Source organism: Apium graveolens, chromosome 1, assembly GCF_009905375.1.
Source record: "Apium graveolens cultivar Ventura chromosome 1, ASM990537v1, whole genome shotgun sequence".
Taxonomy (NCBI): Eukaryota; Viridiplantae; Streptophyta; class Magnoliopsida; order Apiales; family Apiaceae; genus Apium; species Apium graveolens.
The window spans coordinates 7,144,532-7,165,032 of NC_133647.1; positions in this window are offsets into that span (position 1 = coordinate 7,144,532).

A 20,501-nucleotide genomic window follows, 5' to 3' on the forward strand; every position below is an offset into this window, starting at 1 on the left:
GGGTTGGATACAATTACTAAACAAATCGATGTATTATGAAAGTAAAGTAAGAACAGATGAATCAAATAATAGTTTATATTTATCTTTAATAAACTGTTACAAAACTCTCTCAAGAATAATATTCATAAGAGCTTCTAGGTTATGCAAATACTCGAGTTAAGCTCTTACTAAGTAATAACCTATTATGTGTTTTTATACCACACAGCTATAATCAATCTTATATCAATTATAAGATATGTAACAGTATTTTTTCTAACACTTTCTATACATATCTAAATCAACTACGATCATATAAATCAGCACCTTCTTATTTATCTTGTAGTCCTGACTTGTCCTCCAAGTCATTCTCAACGGATAACCTGATCAACAGATATATGTTGTAGCTTTAACATATAATCATTGGTATATATCAACGGATGATTAAAGATTGTCAACGGATGATAATGAAGCTTCCAACGGATAATCATATCACAACAGTTGATCATATCCTGATTGTTAAACAGATCCTGATTCTCAACTTAGCCAATTCTTAACAATCTTCCCCAATTTACGCTTTGCAGAATAAGCATAAATTCTAATAGAGTTGTCTAGTGCTGAAAACCTGATAGACAAAATAAGTAGTGTAAATCTTACTTTGTTTCAGACTTTGATCTTCGTATTTCTTGATAAATTATGCAGTATCTCTAAACAAAAGTTTTAACCCTGTCATCAATCTTTTTTAATAGAATATCTACTAACTTGATCTTCAAATTCTTCTCATACTCTGTTTTATCAGATAATTGATAGATAGCAGCTCACAGATTTCTGATTTGAGCTCTTATGGTCATTATGTCTTCCAGTGACACATAGCAAGTTTTTCTTCCCTCAGGATTCATGATTATATGCCTCTAAGTAAAAACATTTTCAATGACAGCTCCTCCTTTCTTCATGTTGACTTCTTGCCCTCTGAAATTTATGTATATAGGAACATATGATCCAAATTAATATTGACCATCATCCATTAGCCTTCTTCTGATATTGGCAAGAATCTTGTTTGACCATAACCTTGATGTTTCATCTTCAACTCTTAGCAAACATTGAATATATTTCAAATCCTTTGAAGACATGATCATCAGTTCATCAAATGAAAGAACTTGAATTTGATCATTTTGAAATAAGAGTAAGATCTTCTGTTTAGGTTCAGAACCATCATGTTTGTCAAGAATAATCTTCACGGCTTCAAGTCTATCCAGATTATCAGCAGTCACTTCCTGACCAGGACTATCAGCAAGTGTGAAGTTCAACAGCTTTAAATTGACAAGTTTAGCTTCATGATGTCCTATTCCAGCTCTTGTGAATGGTTCAATCAACTTGAGATTCTTGGATTGTACTAACCAAGACTACTTATATCTCCTGTGGTATTAGAACCAAGTAAACCATCCATCCGTATTCCTCTGGAAGTAAAGCTCAATTTATCACTATAAATGAGATCAACAATTCTTCTCCACTGGTATTTATTCTTGATCTTTGTAAATACTTGAGCTCTCCTTTATGCTCATTCATGTAACATGTTCATATCTATACTCCTCCATCTATTCCTCTCAAATCTTTTAAGCATATTTTTGTATACTTGATCTGCTTTATCAACAACAAGTCTGATTTTTCCTTCCCGTGCCCTTTCTTCTCTGTCAAAAACCATTTCTTCTTCCTTGAAATTTTTATCATTTAACAGCTTCAACATAAGCAGAGAGAATCTGTAAATCCATCCGAAATAGAATTTCTTCTTCTTCAGTTTTCACAGAACAGGAATCACTATCACTCTTTCAGTGTCAGGAAAAGAATCAAAACTTGTAATTTTTTCATCAGGAATTGAACTAGGAGTAATAAGATTAGGCTCTATATTAGATCCATGTGATATATCCTTAGAGATTTGAGTTAACTGTATCTTTTGACTTTGAATTCCAGTTCCAGTTTGAACTTTTACAGCATCAGAGGTCTCCTTCTCTTGTTTATCACCATCATCATCAGAATTGGTATTTCTCCTCAAAACTGATTCAGGTTGACATTTTGTCTTGGGTACTCTCCCTCTTTTTGGCATCTAGACTTTGTAGAAGAGATAAAATATCGTCCAACCTGGAATTTGTAGCATTCTGACCAGCTTCCAAAGCTGTCAGCTTCTGAGACATGTGATCTTGTTTTGCTTCCAAGCTAAACATTCTCTTTATCAAACCACTGTATTTGTTTGTACCTTTAATAGTCACAAAAAGATCAGCAATCTCTTCTCTAAGATCAATATTATCGTGCTTGAGGACAGACACAAAAGAATGCAGCCCTTTGACTAAAGCTATTGTGGACTTGATAGATGCTTTCATATCAGAATTTAAACTAATTGAAAAGCATGATCAGCTAAAGTCCGAGCAGATTCCATAGAGATCTTCTCACTGGGTAATCTCCAAAAATGGTTCCATGCAAAGCTCCCCCTATAACTGTGTTGTCAGTTCCTGATAGTTTAACATTTCTCCCCTCAATTTATGCATTATCATCAGGATTTACCTTCTTTCCTGATTTAAGATATTTGTCCACAAGTACAACATTTTCATGATTGCATTTTTCTCTCACCAAGTCATTGAGATTATTGAAGTTGAGATGAAAAAGCTTCTTGTGCCAATTCTAACATTCATCTACCGATGCCTTGGTTACTAGACAAGTTTCAGGACCATCAGTATTTGCATAAAGTTTGGCTTCGTAAATGTTTCCATGTTTGTAAGCTTTGAAAATAGTTGTCTTTATAATCTCATAAACTACTTCACAGTGCATATCATAAAACATAACATAGAAACCTCTGTCAGTAATTTGACTAATGTTTAACAAGTCGTGCTTCAGTCCCTCTACCAAAGCTACATTTGAGATGATAATATTTCCGATGATTATATCATCATATCCCAGTGTTTTTCCTACATTGCCATCTCCATAGAAAACCATTGGGCCCGCCTTCTCCTCATATTCTGACAACAAGGATTTAGTTTCACCCATATGTGCTGAAAAGCCACTATCCAAGATAAGCATATTCTTCTTATTTCCCTATAATTAGAAATATGGAAATCAGTTAGAATTTTAAGAACCCACACTTGTTGGGTCGTTTTAGACATCTTATGTACTTTTGCATTAGCAGACTTCTTGTCAGGATTTGATCCATCAGGAATTACTTCATCGGGATTTATCTTGACATTTTTGACTCTATAAGATGTATGCACATTCAGTTTAGCAGTTCTATTTAAAACAGCAATTTTATTGAATTTTGGTAAAGGATCATAATTGTTGTGATACAAACTATTATAATCTATACAAGTGTAAATAGAATGCCAAATACTGCCACAATGAGAACAAGGATTTTATGGTTTGTATAGTACTGATCTACCAACAATATCAGACTCGGGAATCTCAGACACTTTCTTTTTAGGATTCTTACAATCAATAACAATATGATTAGTATTATCACAGTTAAAACAAGTTTTCCTAGGAGCATCAGGAATGTACTTATAGTTGTTTGCCTTGTTTATTCCTTGTTTTCCATTTCTACCTCTTTTAGACCTAGGTTTGGGAGTCTTAGTAATTACCTTACAAATTTTCTTTTTTAACTGACTCTTAGAGAGGTCCTTTATTTTTAATTTTTTTCTTGCATTTTAGGATCTTCTTTCTTTTTAGCAGAGACTCTAGGTTCAGCTTTCTTTTCAATAGTATTCTTAGAGGTAACCAACTTCATAGACAGACTCCACTCCTCTTTCATCAGTTCAAACAAACTTAACTGGAGTAGTGTTATTAATGGATTAACTAATATTTCTATAAGTAAATTTATTATAACCTAGACATTCTTTCCAGTTTTTATCACTGATGAAATTATGAACTTTCTTCTCTGAAGTCATCCATGTTTTAAACACCTATCTTTCTTTTTCTAGAACTTTCTCTAGTCTGGCATACTTGATATTTATCTGAGTTTTATTATGTTGTGCCTTATTACATGCTTTTTCATTCTCATGCATGCAAACTAACTCAGCTTCTAAAAAATCATTTCTTTCTCTAAGCCTCTTGTTCTCAGCAATCAAACTATCACATTCAATAGTATTACTTTTAAAAGTAACATGCAAAGAGTATAAGAAAGTTTTCAGTTGAGATAAATTATCACTATCAACAGGGAATATAACTGAAGGTACATTATCAGTTCCTGAGGAATCCTCTCCATAAGTTTCCATAAGTGCATAGCATTCATCATCATTATTAGTTCCTGATGAGTCCATCTAGTCTCTGTTGGAGTTTGTTGTGACCTAAGCCTTTCCAATTATCTTGGGGCACTCAGTAGACAGATGTCCCCTTTCATTATAGTTGTAACATGTCACCTTGGTCTTGTCAAACTTCCTTCCCTTGGTGTACTGATCATCACTCTTTATGAACCTGCCTTTTCCATCACCAGAGAGCCTTCTGTTGAAACCACATTTTCTCTGTGGTTTTGCAAACCTCATCTATTTGAAGCCTTTCACAAGCATTGCAGGCATTTTAACAACTTGAGGATCATTGAGATCAATCTCATAATTGAAGGAAGTTTTCCTTGCCTTAATGAGTATCAGCATTAAAAGCCACAATTTTCCTTGCCTTAATGAGTATCAGCATTAAAAGCCACAATTTTCACCTTCTGACTCTTTCTATTTTTCCTTTGCTGGATCTCCAAGTCATGATTTTTCAGCATCCCATACACTTCATCCAGATTCAGAGAATCAAGATCATATTGATGCCTGATTATTGAGGCCTGAGTATCCCAATCTTCTGAAAGAGCTCTCAGAAACTTGGTATTTAAGTCTTCTCTTTCATATTCTTTTCCAACCAATGATAGATCATTTAATAATGTCAAAAATCTATCATATATATCAGTAATTGACTCATCAGCCTTGGCATCAAAATTCTCATATTCTTGCACAAGAACAGCTCTTCTGTTCTTCTTTATTTCCATTGTACCTTGGCACTGTGTCTCCAAGGAATTCCATATCTCCTTTGCAGTCTTGCAGGTAATCACTCTATTTGACATCATATTGTCCAAACTATTATGCAGAATATTCCTAACTTTAGCATCCTTAAGCATTGCAGCTTTTTCAGGATCTGACCACTTTGATCTTTCCTTCCTGACATAGTGTTCAGGAGCATCTTCAATCATAGACACAGTTTTCATAGGGTAGCTTCAAGGAACATCAACATCTTTACTCTCCATGTAGAATAATCAGCTTTCTTCAGGATGGAAATTTTCATGCTTTCATACTTACTTCCAGACATCTTGACCTTTGCAAATTAACAATTAATTTGACTGCTCTGATACCACTTGTTGCACAGCAAAGTAATTGTTTAAGGGGGTTGGATATAATTACTAAACAAATCGATGTATTATGATAGTAAAGTAAGAACAGATGAATCAAATAACATTTCATATTGATCTTTAATAAACTGTTACAAAACTCTCTCAAGAACAATATTCTTAAGAGCTTCTAGGTTATGCGAATACTCGAGTTAACCTCTTATAAAGTAATAACCTATTCTATGTTTTATACTACACAGCTACAATCAATCCTCTATCAATTACAAGATATGTTACAGTATAATTCTAACACTTTTGATACATATCTAAATCAACTATGATCCTATAAATTAGCACCTTCTGATTTATCTCGCAGTCCTGACTTATCCTCCAAGTCATTCTCAACGGATAACCTGATCAACGGATATATGTTGTAGCTTCAATGGATAATCATTTTTATATATCATTGGATGACTAAACATTGTCAACGGATGCTAATGAAGCTTCCAATGGATAATCATATCACAGTATTTGATCATATCCTGATTGTTAGACAGGTCCTAGTTCTCGACTTAGCCAATTTTCAACAATATTGCTATCTTCAGTTCAGTTAGATAAGGAATGGAATCGAGTCACTTTCGGAGATGGACAATGGAAGGTTATAAATAGGAATCTAGTTATTTGTAGAGAGAAAAGGGGACTTTGTACAATATTGAATAATTTAGCTTTGAAGCACATACAGTTGCTGATGAGATTGGGTCTTCAACTTTGTGGCACCAAACGCTTGGTCATATGAGGGAAAAAGGTATGAAGCTATTTATTTTAAAGGTGATGATTCTAAAGTTGAAGAATATGAAAGTTGGATTCCATGAGTTATGTGTTCTTGGAAAGCATAAATTGGTTACTTTTATAAAATTGGGAAGGACCCTCAAGGGTAAGAAGTTAGAGCTAGTTCATACAGATGCATATGGTACAACAACAGTTGCATCGTTGGGAGGATCTTGCTTCTATGTCGATTTCAGTGATGATTCTACTATAAAGGTATGGGTTTATTTTTTGAAGAATAAATCGGATGTATTTTCTACTTTTAAGGTGTGGAAGATTGAAGTTGAAAATTAGACCGGTTTGAAGTTGAATAGTTTAATGTCAGATAATGGTGGTGAATATAGTACTGATGAGTTTAAATGCAATTGCGTAAAATTTGGGATTATAATGATTAAAACTATTCCAGAGACACCAGAGCAGAATGGTGTTCTAGAGTGCATGAATAGAACCCTGAATTAAAGGGCCAAGAGTATGAGATTACATGCAAGGTTGCCAAAGATATTTTGGTGAGATACAGTTAGCATAACAACGTATATCATAAATAAAGGACCTTCTAGTCCTTTGGGGTTCAGGATTCCTGAAGAAGAGTGGCATGAACAGGAGGTAAATCTTTCATACTTGCAAGTTTTTGATGTGTTTCTTATGTGTGTGTTAAGATTCTAACAGAGATAAGCTCGATCCCAAAGCAAAAAAGTGTATTTTCATTGGTTATGGCTTAGATGATATGGGAAACCATTTCTGGGATGAACTAACTAAGAAGGTCATTAGAAGTAGAGATGTTACTTTTAATGAGAATGCAGTGTATAAGGATAAACTTATAGTGGATCTTGAGTTTGCAAAGGAACAACCTGAGAAAGAGGAATTAGTGCTTGAAGATATTACAGGTCAGATCTTGTAGGAAATAGTGGGAGTACGGAGAATGTTGATGAAAAGGTTATAGTTACTCCAAAAAATATGGTAAGAAAATCTAACAGAATTGTGAGGCCACCACAAAGATATTCTCCTTCAACATATCATATTTTATTAACCAAGGTTGGAGAGCCTCAGTATTATTCAGAGGCAGTAAAAGTGGATGATTCAGTTCAATGGAAATCAGCCATAGATGAAGAGATGAGTTCTCTTGAGAAGAATGAGATTCGGTCTTCAACAGAGTTACCAGCATGAAAGAAGGCTTTACAGAATATATGGGTGTTCAGGATAAAAGAAGAAAATGATGTTAACAAGATATACAAGGCGAGGTTAGTAGTCAAAAGTTACCAATAGAGAAAGGGTACTGACTATACAGATATATTTTCTCTCATTGTTAAGATGACTACAATTAGAATTATGCTAAGTATTGTGGTTGTAGAGGAGTTACAACAAGGGCAACTAGAAGTTAAGACTTCGTTCTTACATGATGATCTTGAGAAAGACATCTACATGATTCAGATAGAGGGATTTCAGGTAGTTGGGAAAAAATCTTTGTTTACAAGCTTATAAAAAGCTTGTAGAGTTTGAAGCAAGCACCAAGATAATGGTACCTGAAGTTTGAAAAATTTATGATGAAGAATGAGTACACAAGGAGTTCTATTAATCATTATTGCTACTTTAAATAATTTGATTCATCTTATATCATATTATTGTTGTACGATGATGACATGTTGATAGCAGGATCAAACATGAGGGATATCAACTGGTTAAAGAGACATATGTTTGAGTTTGAGATGAATGATATGGATGCAGCCAAAAAGATACTTGGTTTGAGCATCATAAGGGATAGAGATGAAGGTACTTTGAAATTATCTCAAGGGATGTATATTCAGAAATTGTTACAGAAATGCAGTGTCCAGGATGCGAAAACCAGTAGTACACCGTTGGTGAGTCACTTTAATCTCATAAAGAAGAATCACCTGAAACGGGTGCAGATAAGAAAGATATGGCTAAATTTCCTTATGTGTCTCCAATTGGAAATTGGATGTATGCTACGGTGTACAAGGCCAGACATTGCTCATGCGGTGGGAGTTGTTAGCAGATTTATGTCTAATCTAGGAAGAGAGCATTGGAAGCAGTCTAGTGGTTTATACGCTACTTGAAAGGCACATCCAAGGTTGCACTATATTATATTGGAAGGGTTCTCTTATATAGATTTGGGGGATGTTTGGATACAAGAAAAAGTACAATGGATTATATTTTTACTTTGGGTAGCACATCAATTAGTTGGAAGTCTCGACTTTAAAAGAGTGTTCCTCTTTCAACCACAGAAGCAGAATATATGGCTATCTTTGAAGCTAGCAAGCAGATGATTTGGTTGAAGAATTTTCTTGAGGACTTGGGCAAGAAACAGGTGGACAGTTCTTTGTATAGCAATAGTCAAAGTGCTATTCATCTTGCAAAGAATCATGTGTTTTATACTAAGACAAAGCATATTCAGCTAAGATATCACTTTATAAGAGAGTTGATAAGCAATGGTATTTTGTCCTTGAAGAAATTCCTTGCTTTAAAGAATCATGCAGATATGTTGACTAAGGTGATTATCAATGAAAATTTAAAGTTTTGCGTAGTTTCAACTGGCCTTTAAGATTGATTGATGAGATGGCGATGCGCTAGCTACATTTGTTGATTGAAGTATTAATTTTTTTAGATTTAGAAGAGTGAAGTGAAGATGCGGTCAGCTTCAAGTGGGAGATTGTTGGGTTTGTAGAGTCTATTTATTAAATTGATGAAAACAGACTATCCATATTTAGATTAATTTATGAATTAGTCTACTTCTCAAATTTGGACTATAATCTGATTTAGGCTCAGTTTCTTCTCTTATAAATATTCTCATTTAATTGTAAAATCACAACACAACACAATTGTGAGATACAATACAACATTAGTGAAGTACGAATTTCTGAACTAAGTAAATCTTTGTCTTATAGATTGTCATTTATTTTTTTGTTATTTTTTATTGGCTTTGGGTTTTATTTTAGTTGTTGTACACTCAATGCCCCTTTTTTATCAAATGTCAAATACACCCTTATTTTTTAAAAAAGAATATTAGCATGGGCTTTTTAATTATTATAAATATCTAAATATAGTGTTGAATAAATAAGATTTACAAATTGCACTCTAGGTAGTATAGAATTTTAAATATATCACATATATTTAAATAATATTTACCCTAATTTTTGTTGTCTCCTAAATGAAATGACTTGAGATTCTACAGTCAACGGGTTAGCATAATATAAAAACTAATAAACAAAGAAATGACATTTTTTTCTAATAAAAGTTAATTTTTGTTATAGAAATTTCCTACCTCTGCAAACAATAATGCATGTACTACAATTGACACCGTATAATGTACAAATTAATTATCATGTTCAAATTAATATTCACATGATAAAATATAATTGAATATAATTTCCAAAAAAACAAGATAAAATATAAATTTAAAATTAAAAAAATTGTAATATTTTAATAATTTAAGTGTACTCCAATTAGTAACTTAAGAATTTTTGAGAAATTAAATTGATCCATTTTAACAAAAATGTTATACAAATGAGAAAAGTTATATAATTTATAATGTACTTACTAATTGCACTTTGTAAATTTTATTATAAGAATTAACTTCTATGAGGTAAAATTCTTAATGAATTTTTATATAGTTGCTAGTGAAAATTTGTAAAACTTTAAAATGCACTTGCATATTTTAATTTAAGAATAATTAATTTGTTAACCGTAGAATTATGAATAAATTTTATTTAGTTTGTTGGTTAAAATTTGTAATTTACTTTAAAATGAAAAACTGACACTTAATTGTGGCTCATAAATATTTCATCAAAGATAATTTGTTTGTCAAAGAATGACTCTAACAAATTTGTTCATGATTATTTCTACTTCAACATAAAAAGATAATAAATAATAATAAATTACATATGTCAAACGAAATGTATGATCATTAGCTTCAATCGGGTTATTTATATGTTGGGTTTGTGGAGTCTTTTAATTAAACCCATGAAAATAGACTATTCAGATTCACATTCAGATTAGTTTATGGATTAGTCTACTTTTCAGATTTGGACTATAATTTTGATATAGCCGTAGTTTCTTCTCTTATAAATACTCATGTAATTGTAAAATCATAACACAACAAATTGTGAGAGATCAATACAAAATTAGTGCGGCTTGTGGAGGAGGAATTTCCGAACCACATAAATCTGTGTCTTAAGTGATTGTCATTTATTTTTTGTTCTTGTTTATTCGCTTTCATTTTTGCTTTCGTTGTTCTATACTCAACAACTGGTATCAAGAGCATAGGTTTTCAGGCGAGTGGGGGTGATGGTAGAAGACGGGAAGGTAAAGATCAACAAAATTTGATGGAAAATATTATGGGTTTTGGAAGATGCGAATTGAAGATTATTTGTATCAGAAAAAACTACACAAACCACTTGAAGAGAAAAAATCAACTTCAACGAAGAAGGAAGACTGGAAGCTATTGGACAAGCAGGCTTTGGGGGTTGTCAGGTTGATTTTGGGGAAGAACATTGCTTACAATATCGTCAAGGAAATGACAACTTATGGTTTGATCAAGGCTTTGTCAAACATGTATGAGAAGCCGTCTACTTCAAATAAGGTGTATTTGATTCGCTTGTTAGTTGCCACGAGATTGAATGAAGGAGATTGTTATGCTGATCATGTGAACGAATTTAATTCTATCCTAGAAAGATTGGAATTGGTGGATATTAAATTCGAAGATGATGTACAGGCCTTGTTATTGGCATCCTCATTACCGGACAGTTGGTCGGGATTTGCCACTGTTATAAGTAATTCATCTAGGAGTGGTTAGATGACTTTTGATGGAGTTCGAGATTCAATTCTTGGAGAAGATATTCGTAGGAGAAACTCAGGAGAGTCTTCAGGTTCCTTGTTGAGTGCTGAGAGTAGAGGTAGAAAGTTCGAAAAGGGGCAAAATAAGTGGCGTAGCATATCCAAGTCACAGAAGATAGGACAATCCAAAGATCGCAAGGATATTGTTTGTTAAAATTATCAGAAGGGTCACTTCAGGACTCAATGCACGGCTCCCGCGGCTCTTTAAGGAAAGAATAAAAAGGATAATTCAGCTAACGTAGTTGAAGAAGTGGTTGATGACGATGCTTTAATTTGTCGTGTTGAATGTTCGGTTAAATCATGGATTATGGATTCTGGTGCATCATTCCATGCTACCCCTTGCAAGGATTTAATGGTAAATTTCAGAGTTGGAAATTTTGGTAAAGTTCATCTTGATGATGATGAGAATTTGGATATTGTGGGCATGGGAGATATTAATCTTAAAACCTCTTTGGGAACTAGCTGGATGTTGAAAGATGTAAGGTACATTTTTGGACTGATGAAGATGTTTTTATCTATGGGTCAGTTAGATCAGGAAGGGTATAAAGTTACTTTCGGATATGGACAGTGGAAGGTTATAAGGGGAAATCTAGTTATTGCTCGTGGAGAGAAAAAGGGGATTTTGTACATTGTTGAATAATCTAGCTATGAAGCAAATGCAGTTGCTGATGAGATTGAGTCTTCAACTTTGTGGCACCAAAGGCTTGGTCATATGAGTGAAAAAGGTATGAAATTGTTAACTTCGAAGGGGGAGATTCTAGATTTGAAGATTGTGAAAGTTGGATTATGTGAGCCTTGTGTTCTTGAAAAGCAAAAACGTGTTACTTTTGCAAAATCGGGGAGGGCCCCTAAGGCTAAGAAGTTAGAGCTAGTTCATACAGATATATATGGTCCAACAACACTTGCGTCATTGGGTGGATCTCGCTACTATGTCACTTTCACTGATGATTCCACAAGAAAGGTATGGGTTTATTTTTTTAAAAATAAATCAGATGTATTTGCTACTTTCAAGAAGTGGAAGACTAATGTTGAAAATCAAACAAGTTTAAACGTGAAGAATTTGATGTCAGATAATGGAGGTGAATAGAGTAGTGATGAGTTTAAAAGCTATTGCGCAGAATTTAGGATTAGAATGATTAACATTATTACAGAGATATCATAACAGATGGTGTTGGAGAGCGCATGAACAGAACCTTGAATGAGAGGGCCAAGAGTATGAGATTACATACAAGGTTGCCAAAGATGTTTTGGGCTGATGTAATTAGCACAGCAGCGTATCTCATAAATAGAGGACCTTCAAGTCCTTTGTGGTTCAAGATTCCTAAAGAAGAGTTGCAAGAAAAAGAAGTAAATCATTCATACTTGTGAGTTTTTGGTTGTGTTTTTTATGTGTGTTAAAGATTGCAACAGGGACAAGCTTGACCCGAAAGCAAAGAAGTGTATCTTTATTGGTTATGGCTCAGATGATATGGGTTACAATTTCTGGGATAAACTGACTAAGAAGGTCATTAGAAGTAGAGATGTTAGTTTTAATGAGAACGCAGTATATAAGGATAAACTTGTAGTTTATTCTGAGTTTACAAAGGAAAAACCTGAGAAAGAGGAAGCAGTGCTTGAAGATATTACAGAAATAGATCTTGCAGTAAATAGTGGGAGTTCGGAGAATGTTGATGACAGGGTTCCGGTAACTCCACAGACTGACCGAAGAAAATCTAGAAAAAGTGTGAGGTCATCACAAAGATATTCTCTTTCAGCATATTATATGTTATTGACCGAGGACGGGGAGCCTTAGTGTTATTCAGAGGCAGTACAAGTGGATGATTCAGTTCAGTTGAAATCAGCCATGGATGAGAAGATGAGTTCTCCTGAGAAGAATGAGACTTGGTCTTTAACAGAGTTACCAGCAGGAAAGAAGGCTTTACAGAATAAGTGTGTGTTCAAGATCAAAGAAGAACATGATGGCAGCAAGAGATACAAGGAAAGGTTAGTAATCAAGGGTTATCAACAAAAAAGGGTATTGACTATACCGATATATTTTCTCTCATTGTTAAGATGATTACAGTTAGAATTGTGATAACTATTATGACCTAAGAGGAGTTACATAGACCAACTAGATTTTAAGACATCGTTCTTACATGGTGATCTTGAGGAAGACATCTACATGGTTCAGCTAGAGGGATTCCAGGTAGCTGGGAAAGAAAACCTTGTTTGTAAGCTTATAAAAAGCTTGTATGGTTTAGAGCAAGCACCAAGACAATGGTACTTGAAGTTGACAGCTTTATGATGAAGAATGGGTACATGAGGAGTGCTATGGATCATTGTTGTCACTTTAAACAGTTTGATTCATCTTATATTATATTGTTGTTGTATATTGATGATATTGATAGCAAGATCAAACAAGAGGGAAATCAACAGGTTAAAGAGACAGATGTCTAAGGAGTTTTAGATGAAGGATATGGGTGCAGCAAAACAGATACTTTGTATGAGCATCATAAAGGATAGAGTTGAAGGTACTTTAAAATTATCTCAAGAGAAGTATGTTGAGAAATTGTTAAAGAAATTTAGTGTCCATGATGCGAAGACCAGAAGTCACCGTTGGCGAGTCACTTTAATCTCACAAATAAGCAATGACCTAAACGGATGAAGGCAAGAAATATATGGCTAAAGTTCCTTATGCATCTGCAGTTGGCAGTTTAATGTATGTTATGGTGTGTACAAGGCCAGACATTGCTCATGTAGTGGGAGTTGTTAGCAGATTTATGTCTAATCTAGGAAGAGAGCATTGGGAAGCATTCAAGTCGTTGTTACGCTACTTGAAAGGATCCAAGGTTGCATTATATTTCAATAAAAAAGATTTTATCTTGGAAGGGTTCTCTGATGCAGATTTGGGTGGATGTTTGGATATAAGAAAAAGTACAACGAGTTATATTTTTACTTTGGGTAGCACCGCAATTAGTTGGATGTCTCGACTTCAGAAGAGTGTTGCTCTTTCAACCACAGAAACAGAATATATGGCTATCTCTGAAGCTAGCAAGGAGATGATTTGGTTGAAGAATTTTCTTGAGGAGTTGGGCAAGAAACAGGAAGACAGTGTTTTGTATAGCGACAGTCATAGTGTTATTCATCTTGCAAAGAATCCCGTGTTTCATGCTAGGATGAAGCATATTCACCTGAGATATCACTTTACAAGAGAGTTGATAAGCAATGGTACTTTCTTCTTGAAGAAAATCCTTGGTTCAAAGAATCCTGCAGATATGTTGACTAAGGTGGTTATCAATGAAAAGTTGAAGCTTTCCGTAGATTCAACTGGCCTTCAGAATTGATTGATGAGAATGCGTTGCGCTAGTTAGAGTTATTGATTGAAAAATTAATTTTACTAGACTTACAAGAGTGGAGTGAAGATTGGCCAGACTGCAAGTGGGAGATTGTTGGGTTTGTGGAGCCTATTAATTAAGCCCGTGAAAATAGACTATTCAGATTTAGATTAGTTTATGGATTAGTCTACTTTTTAGATGTGGACTATAGTTTTTATTCAAGCCTAGTTTCTTCTCTTATAATTGCTCATGTAATTGTAAAATCATAACACAACAAATTGTGAGAGATCAATAAAAATTAGTGAGGCTTGTGGAGTAGGAATTTCTGAACCACGTAAATCTTTGTCTTGTGTGATTGTCGTTTATTTTCTTGTTCTTTTTTATTCGCTTTGGGTTTTTTCTTTCGTTGTTGTATACTCAACATTATATAGATATGCCTCTTTTTCAAGGGTTAAATTCATGTAAAAGTTTGGTTTGTATGGACTAAATTCAAGAAAGAAATTGGTTTGTATCTTCTTTTAAGGGCTGAAGAAAAATTTGGTTTATATCATGTTGAGCTCTTGAATTACATGAACCATTTTTAAAAGCTTCTTTAAAATTTAAAATCTAATTCTTCAAATTATCATTTTCCTTTAAAATATGTCATTACCATTTGAGTTTTGATGTGGGTGATCAATCATATAAAAAAATAACTTATGCTGGAAAGTTTAATCTCAAACTTCACTTTCTGTTTTATAAGCGTTAAGATGTTTTGGTCATATTGAGTTGGCGTACTAATAGGATCGTATAGAATAAATTGATAGTGACTGATTATGTTTAAGATTGATAGTGATTGAGTCTGTTTAGTTTTTTCAATAATCATATCCTAGATTATAACTTTCCTTATTATGTATCTTCTCTTAAACATTATACTCGTTTGAAATAATAATAAAAAACAATTCATTTTACAAGCAAATTTGTGCGATATGTTCTCTCAAGTATTAATATCAAGAAGGTTTAATATATCATCATACATATTATATATTAGCTTACACTTAGTATCAGAGCACAAGATTAATTCTCAGTAAATGTCAACGGCATCAATGAAGGACAAGGCAAAGATAAGATCTTTTGGGCCGAGTTATCCCATATGTTAAAGAGAAGTAACTACACGGCATGGTCCATGAAGATGAAAGTCTTTATGCAAGCCCAAGGGGTGTGGTGCACTGTGGAGCTACAGATCCGAAAGCACTTATTGATGAGAAAACAGATAAGGTAGCCTTGGCCTTGATTTACCAAGACATACATGATGAGGTGCTACTTCCGTTAACGGAAAAGAAAATAAATACTCGATAGAAAAAAATAACCCGTAAAATTAAAAAACAAAATTGTACCTGTAACATCAACTAAACATACTTTTTTGTGTGTTATGATGAAAATAAATAAGTGAGATATTTTACTTTTATAGGGCGAAAACCTTCAAGTCTTCTTTTAATTTTGGACACGTGGATTGTATATGACCAAACTTCTCACAATAAAAGTTTATATTCGTGTTATGTTTCTTACCATACTTCATTTTCCTACCAGGTGCATCTACCAATAGTACACTTCCATTATATGTATCACTTAATTCTTACTTAATCAACTTTTCGGCCTCCACGAGAATGACAATATTTCTTTATATCACCAATTTTTCGGCCTTTAGGAGAACCACAATATTCTCATCCAAAGAAAACTTGATTTTCTCAACCAATAATGAAGTAATCATATTACTATAATTTTTCAGTAGAGACACCCGTAAAAGAACAACTTTTCTCACAAACTATAATTTTCATCCAACAATTTTTCATCCAAATTATTCAGCTGGCTGATCAAGTCATTGAAATAATTCGGATTTATTCCGTTGTTCCATCTTTTTCTATCTTGAACCCGAAAAAAAATCTTGAGAAATAGCTTGTTAAACAAAGACTTTGAGAGATAAGTTTTCATTAATTTATCCCAAAACCACTTGAGATTATCCCCATCAAAAACATTTGACTTGATTTTCGCTGTAGAAGCCAACCGGATTATAAATAAGGTACATAACTTCATGTCTTCCTAATTTGTATCATGAACATGACTAGCCTACTTCTTTTTCAGAGTGGCATATAACCCTTGTTGAATCAATATGACTATCTATTATCACAAGGTTGGAGAAAGCAAATAAATATAAGATATCATTTTATTTGAGAACAGGTGAACAAGAAAATTATGAAGCTCGTGCATTGCCTGGCCGAAGAAAATTTAGCTGATATTTTTGTTAGCCAATTAAGCCAGATGTATTTTATAAATTGAAGCAGAAGCTGAAAATGCAAATTCGGGTTTGATGAGGTGTGTTAGAATTTAAACCCTCTATAAATAATAATTGTTCTTACAAGGATTCACACTTGCTAATGTTTTATCGAGTTATCAATTTTTCTCAAAATATGGAAACAAAAGTTTTCAAAACAATTATTCAAATAAACTAGCCTGGTGTGAAGATATATTCAATTATAAATATAACCATAATTGATATGAATTAAAGAAAATAGAAAATATTAATATTTAATTAGAAGGCTTATCAAAATACTATCTACATTTTTTGGATATTCAAATTTGGTGGGCAACACTGCGGGTTGATGAAATGAACATTTTCAAATAAAAAGAAGGACACTTGCATGTAGTAAAGGTAGCATCAACTCTACATAAAAATGGAGGAGGCCATTTTTAAAAGGAAACCATAAACCAAGCTAGGTTGAGAAAAAATTTGTAGCAGTCAGAGGCAGGAGCTTCATTTTAGGCTGTAATAATAAATTTAGGAAGATGTACATACTTATGTTAAGTTATATTTACCAAGCCAGTAAATAAGGTCTCTAGTTGTATGTACTATATAGTTGTATGTAAAAAGGTAGTACGCTCAAGTAAAAATACAAGATAGCAAACACCGAGAGGGTGACCATTCATTTCTACTTAATCCTACATACATCAATTATAGTCTTTTTACTTATTAATTAATAATTAAAGGGTTATACACGTCCACGACTAATTTTGCATATACACCCTTAGGTTCCTAAAAATAGAACATCGTGACACTTACAACAAGTGGTTATATGATTTATTATCATGTTTGTAGATATGAACTTATCTATCAACTCTTATAGTATCCCACATATTCTTATTCAACATTTATCATATTTGAAAACTCTGACGAATAATTGGAATGTAAAAAGATTTTAAATAATCGGAATATGAACAAGATTCTGAACAATCAAAAGGAGAAACCACTAGTAAAAGCTCAATAAAGATTTGGATGAATCAAATAAGGAAAATGGTCGTGAGTCTATAAGTTTTTTCGCTATGGGTGCTAGCAAATTTTGGACAATAGAATGCGACAACAAGCAAATACCAAAAACAAATCAGTATTTTTTAATTTTGGAAAAAGCTATTAAATTTTGCAAAGAATATGGTCGCGCTTATGGATTTATTGTTCGATAGTCGACTATGATAACTAATAGTTGTGGTATTTATTGGCTAGACATGTTATTTATAATCATGGTGGCAACCCAAGTAGGAGCAATTCTAAAGTCTGAACTGAAAGTGTTGGTAATCGGTCTGAACAAAACCAAAAGAACCACATCTCGTAGATGCAACTGCAAATCTCAGATAGTTTTAAAACCTGCAACAGCAAGAGCTTTGGTTATAATGGGTTTTAATGAAGAAAATAATCATCCTCTAGCATTTTGAGCTATGAAAATGTTTTTAAAGGGCAATAGGAATGTGTTTATTTATCACCAGAACCTTGTAATGGACGGTGTAAGAGTCAATAAGAGTCAATATACGTGCAACAAAACCATTCCTTTTAGAAAAAGAACGGGCTGGATCGTACAAAAATGTGGGTACTAATTTAACCGATTTTAAGAATTTTACTTGAAACGTAAAAGCTCTTATTGGAAAGCTTGATTCTGATATAATTTGGTGTAGGTTTAAACTAAAGAAGGAGGCCTCTCAGAATTCCTTTTACTATGACTACAAGGTTGATAGGAAAGGGCACTTGACCTATCTTATTTGGACAAATGCAATTGGGAAAGAAAATTTTGATGTGTTTGGTGATATTGTTTCATTTGACCCTAATTTTCGGACTAATAGGTACGTACGTATGTTTTTTATTTTTAGTTACATTCTAACGTACAAATTTATCAAATGAAAGTCTATACTAGTTTGCGAGGTATCCATTTCATTGACGTTATTTTGTTTCTCAAATTAAAATAGTCAGTGCGGTACAAATTATTTGACTTAAATGCACGAGTTATAGTAGAATTAGTTGATGCTGATTTCTATGAAGATAAGTTTCCATTTAAATTGAGGAATAGTGTGGGGGTGTCATTGAGTATCGCTCCTTTATTAAAGGAGATAGAACACACTGAGGACTCAGATATCGGACCAAGAAGGAGCACGAGAGCTAGAGTCGCCAAAGACTTTAACCCTAACTTCAATGCTTATAATCTAGAGGAAGATCCTACCAGTTTTAAAGAAGTCTTAACTTCTTTAGAAGCCGATCTTTGGCAAGAAACCCTTAAAATCGAGATGGATTCTTTGGAATCCAATAAGACTTGGCATTTGGTTGATTTACCTCATAGCTATAAGTAAATAGGATGTAAATGGACCTTTAAGAAGAAGTTGAGACCCGATGGTACTGTTGAAAGGTATAAGGGTCGTTTAGTGGCTTAAGTCTTTCGACGGAAAGAAAATGTGGATTTCTTTGACACATTTTCACCAGTCTCTAGGATGACCTCCATCAGATTTTTAAATTCTATAACTTCCATCCATAATCTAGTGATCCACTAGATGGAAATTAAGACTGCCTTCATAAACGGTGAATTAGAGAAGGCAATTTACATGGATCAACTCGGAGGTTTCGTGATCTACTGGCAGGAAAGGAAAGTTCGCAAGTTAGATAAGACTATATATAATCGTAAGCAATCACCTACTTTTTAGCATGAAAGGTTTGATAAACTTATCATGTCGGATGACTTAAGAGTAAATGAAGGTGATAAATGTAATTATTACAAATTCGAAAATGACATTTGTACTATTATGTCTTTGTATGTGGATGACCTTTTGATATTTGGTTTAAATATTCATGCAGTAACTAAAGTGAAATCATTGTTGAATGCCAATTTTAAAATGAATGATCTTGGAGAAGCGGGTGTAAACCCTGGTGTCAAGATTACTAGGTAAGTTTAAATAAAATATCTTTGAATTACACTATGGTAAGTTTCCCGCTGTTCTTGAAGAATACAGTGAAGCTGATTGGAATACCTTGTCAGAAGACTTCAAGGCAACAGGTAGCTATATTTTCAATATAATCGGTGGTGTTGTTTCTTGGAAACAAAGAAACAGACTATCTTAGATGAGTCCACTATGGAAGAATAATTGATAGCACTAGCCATAGCTAGTGAAATAGCAAGTTGGTTAAGAAACTTGCTAGCAGAGGTCCCTTTATGGTAAAGACCGGTTCCATGTGTCTTAATCTATTGGGATAGTACCGCGGCTATCGATAAGGTTCAGAACCGTTATTTTTAAGGTAAGAAATGACATATATGTCGTAAGCATGACACTATTAGAGAGTATCTCTATAGAGGAGCCATTAGAGTATATCACATAAGATGAGATAATAATTTGGCAAATTCTTTGATGAAAGGATTAGCCAAAGCAAAAATTTATAAAACTTCGGTTAATATGGGACTATTTCTAGTAAAGACTTTTCACTCGTGAAGGTAACCCAACCTAACTGATTGAAGATCTTAAGAAATAGGTTCAATGTGGGAATAACAAGTCATGAAGTGATATGTGAATAACATATCATATTAAAAGCATGTTTTCTAAAATGATGAGAGGTTGATTTATTTTGAAACTCAAAATGAGATCTATACTCTATTTGGAGGGAGTACCTAACTTCAGGAATACTCTTGATAGACTCAGTGATGTGAATGTAGAAGTGGGGGGCCGCTTCTTATGAAATTAAAGGGAATTAATTCCTAGAGCGTTCACATACTTGGATAGATGTGCATGGCCTAAAATACATGGGCTATTTGAATATACCCCTATCGGATGTGCGTGTTTTAATGCCTGGGATAGAGTTCAAGACTATAGATAACTCTTGTTTAACTCGGGTTGTTACTCATTATGCGATGTTTCAA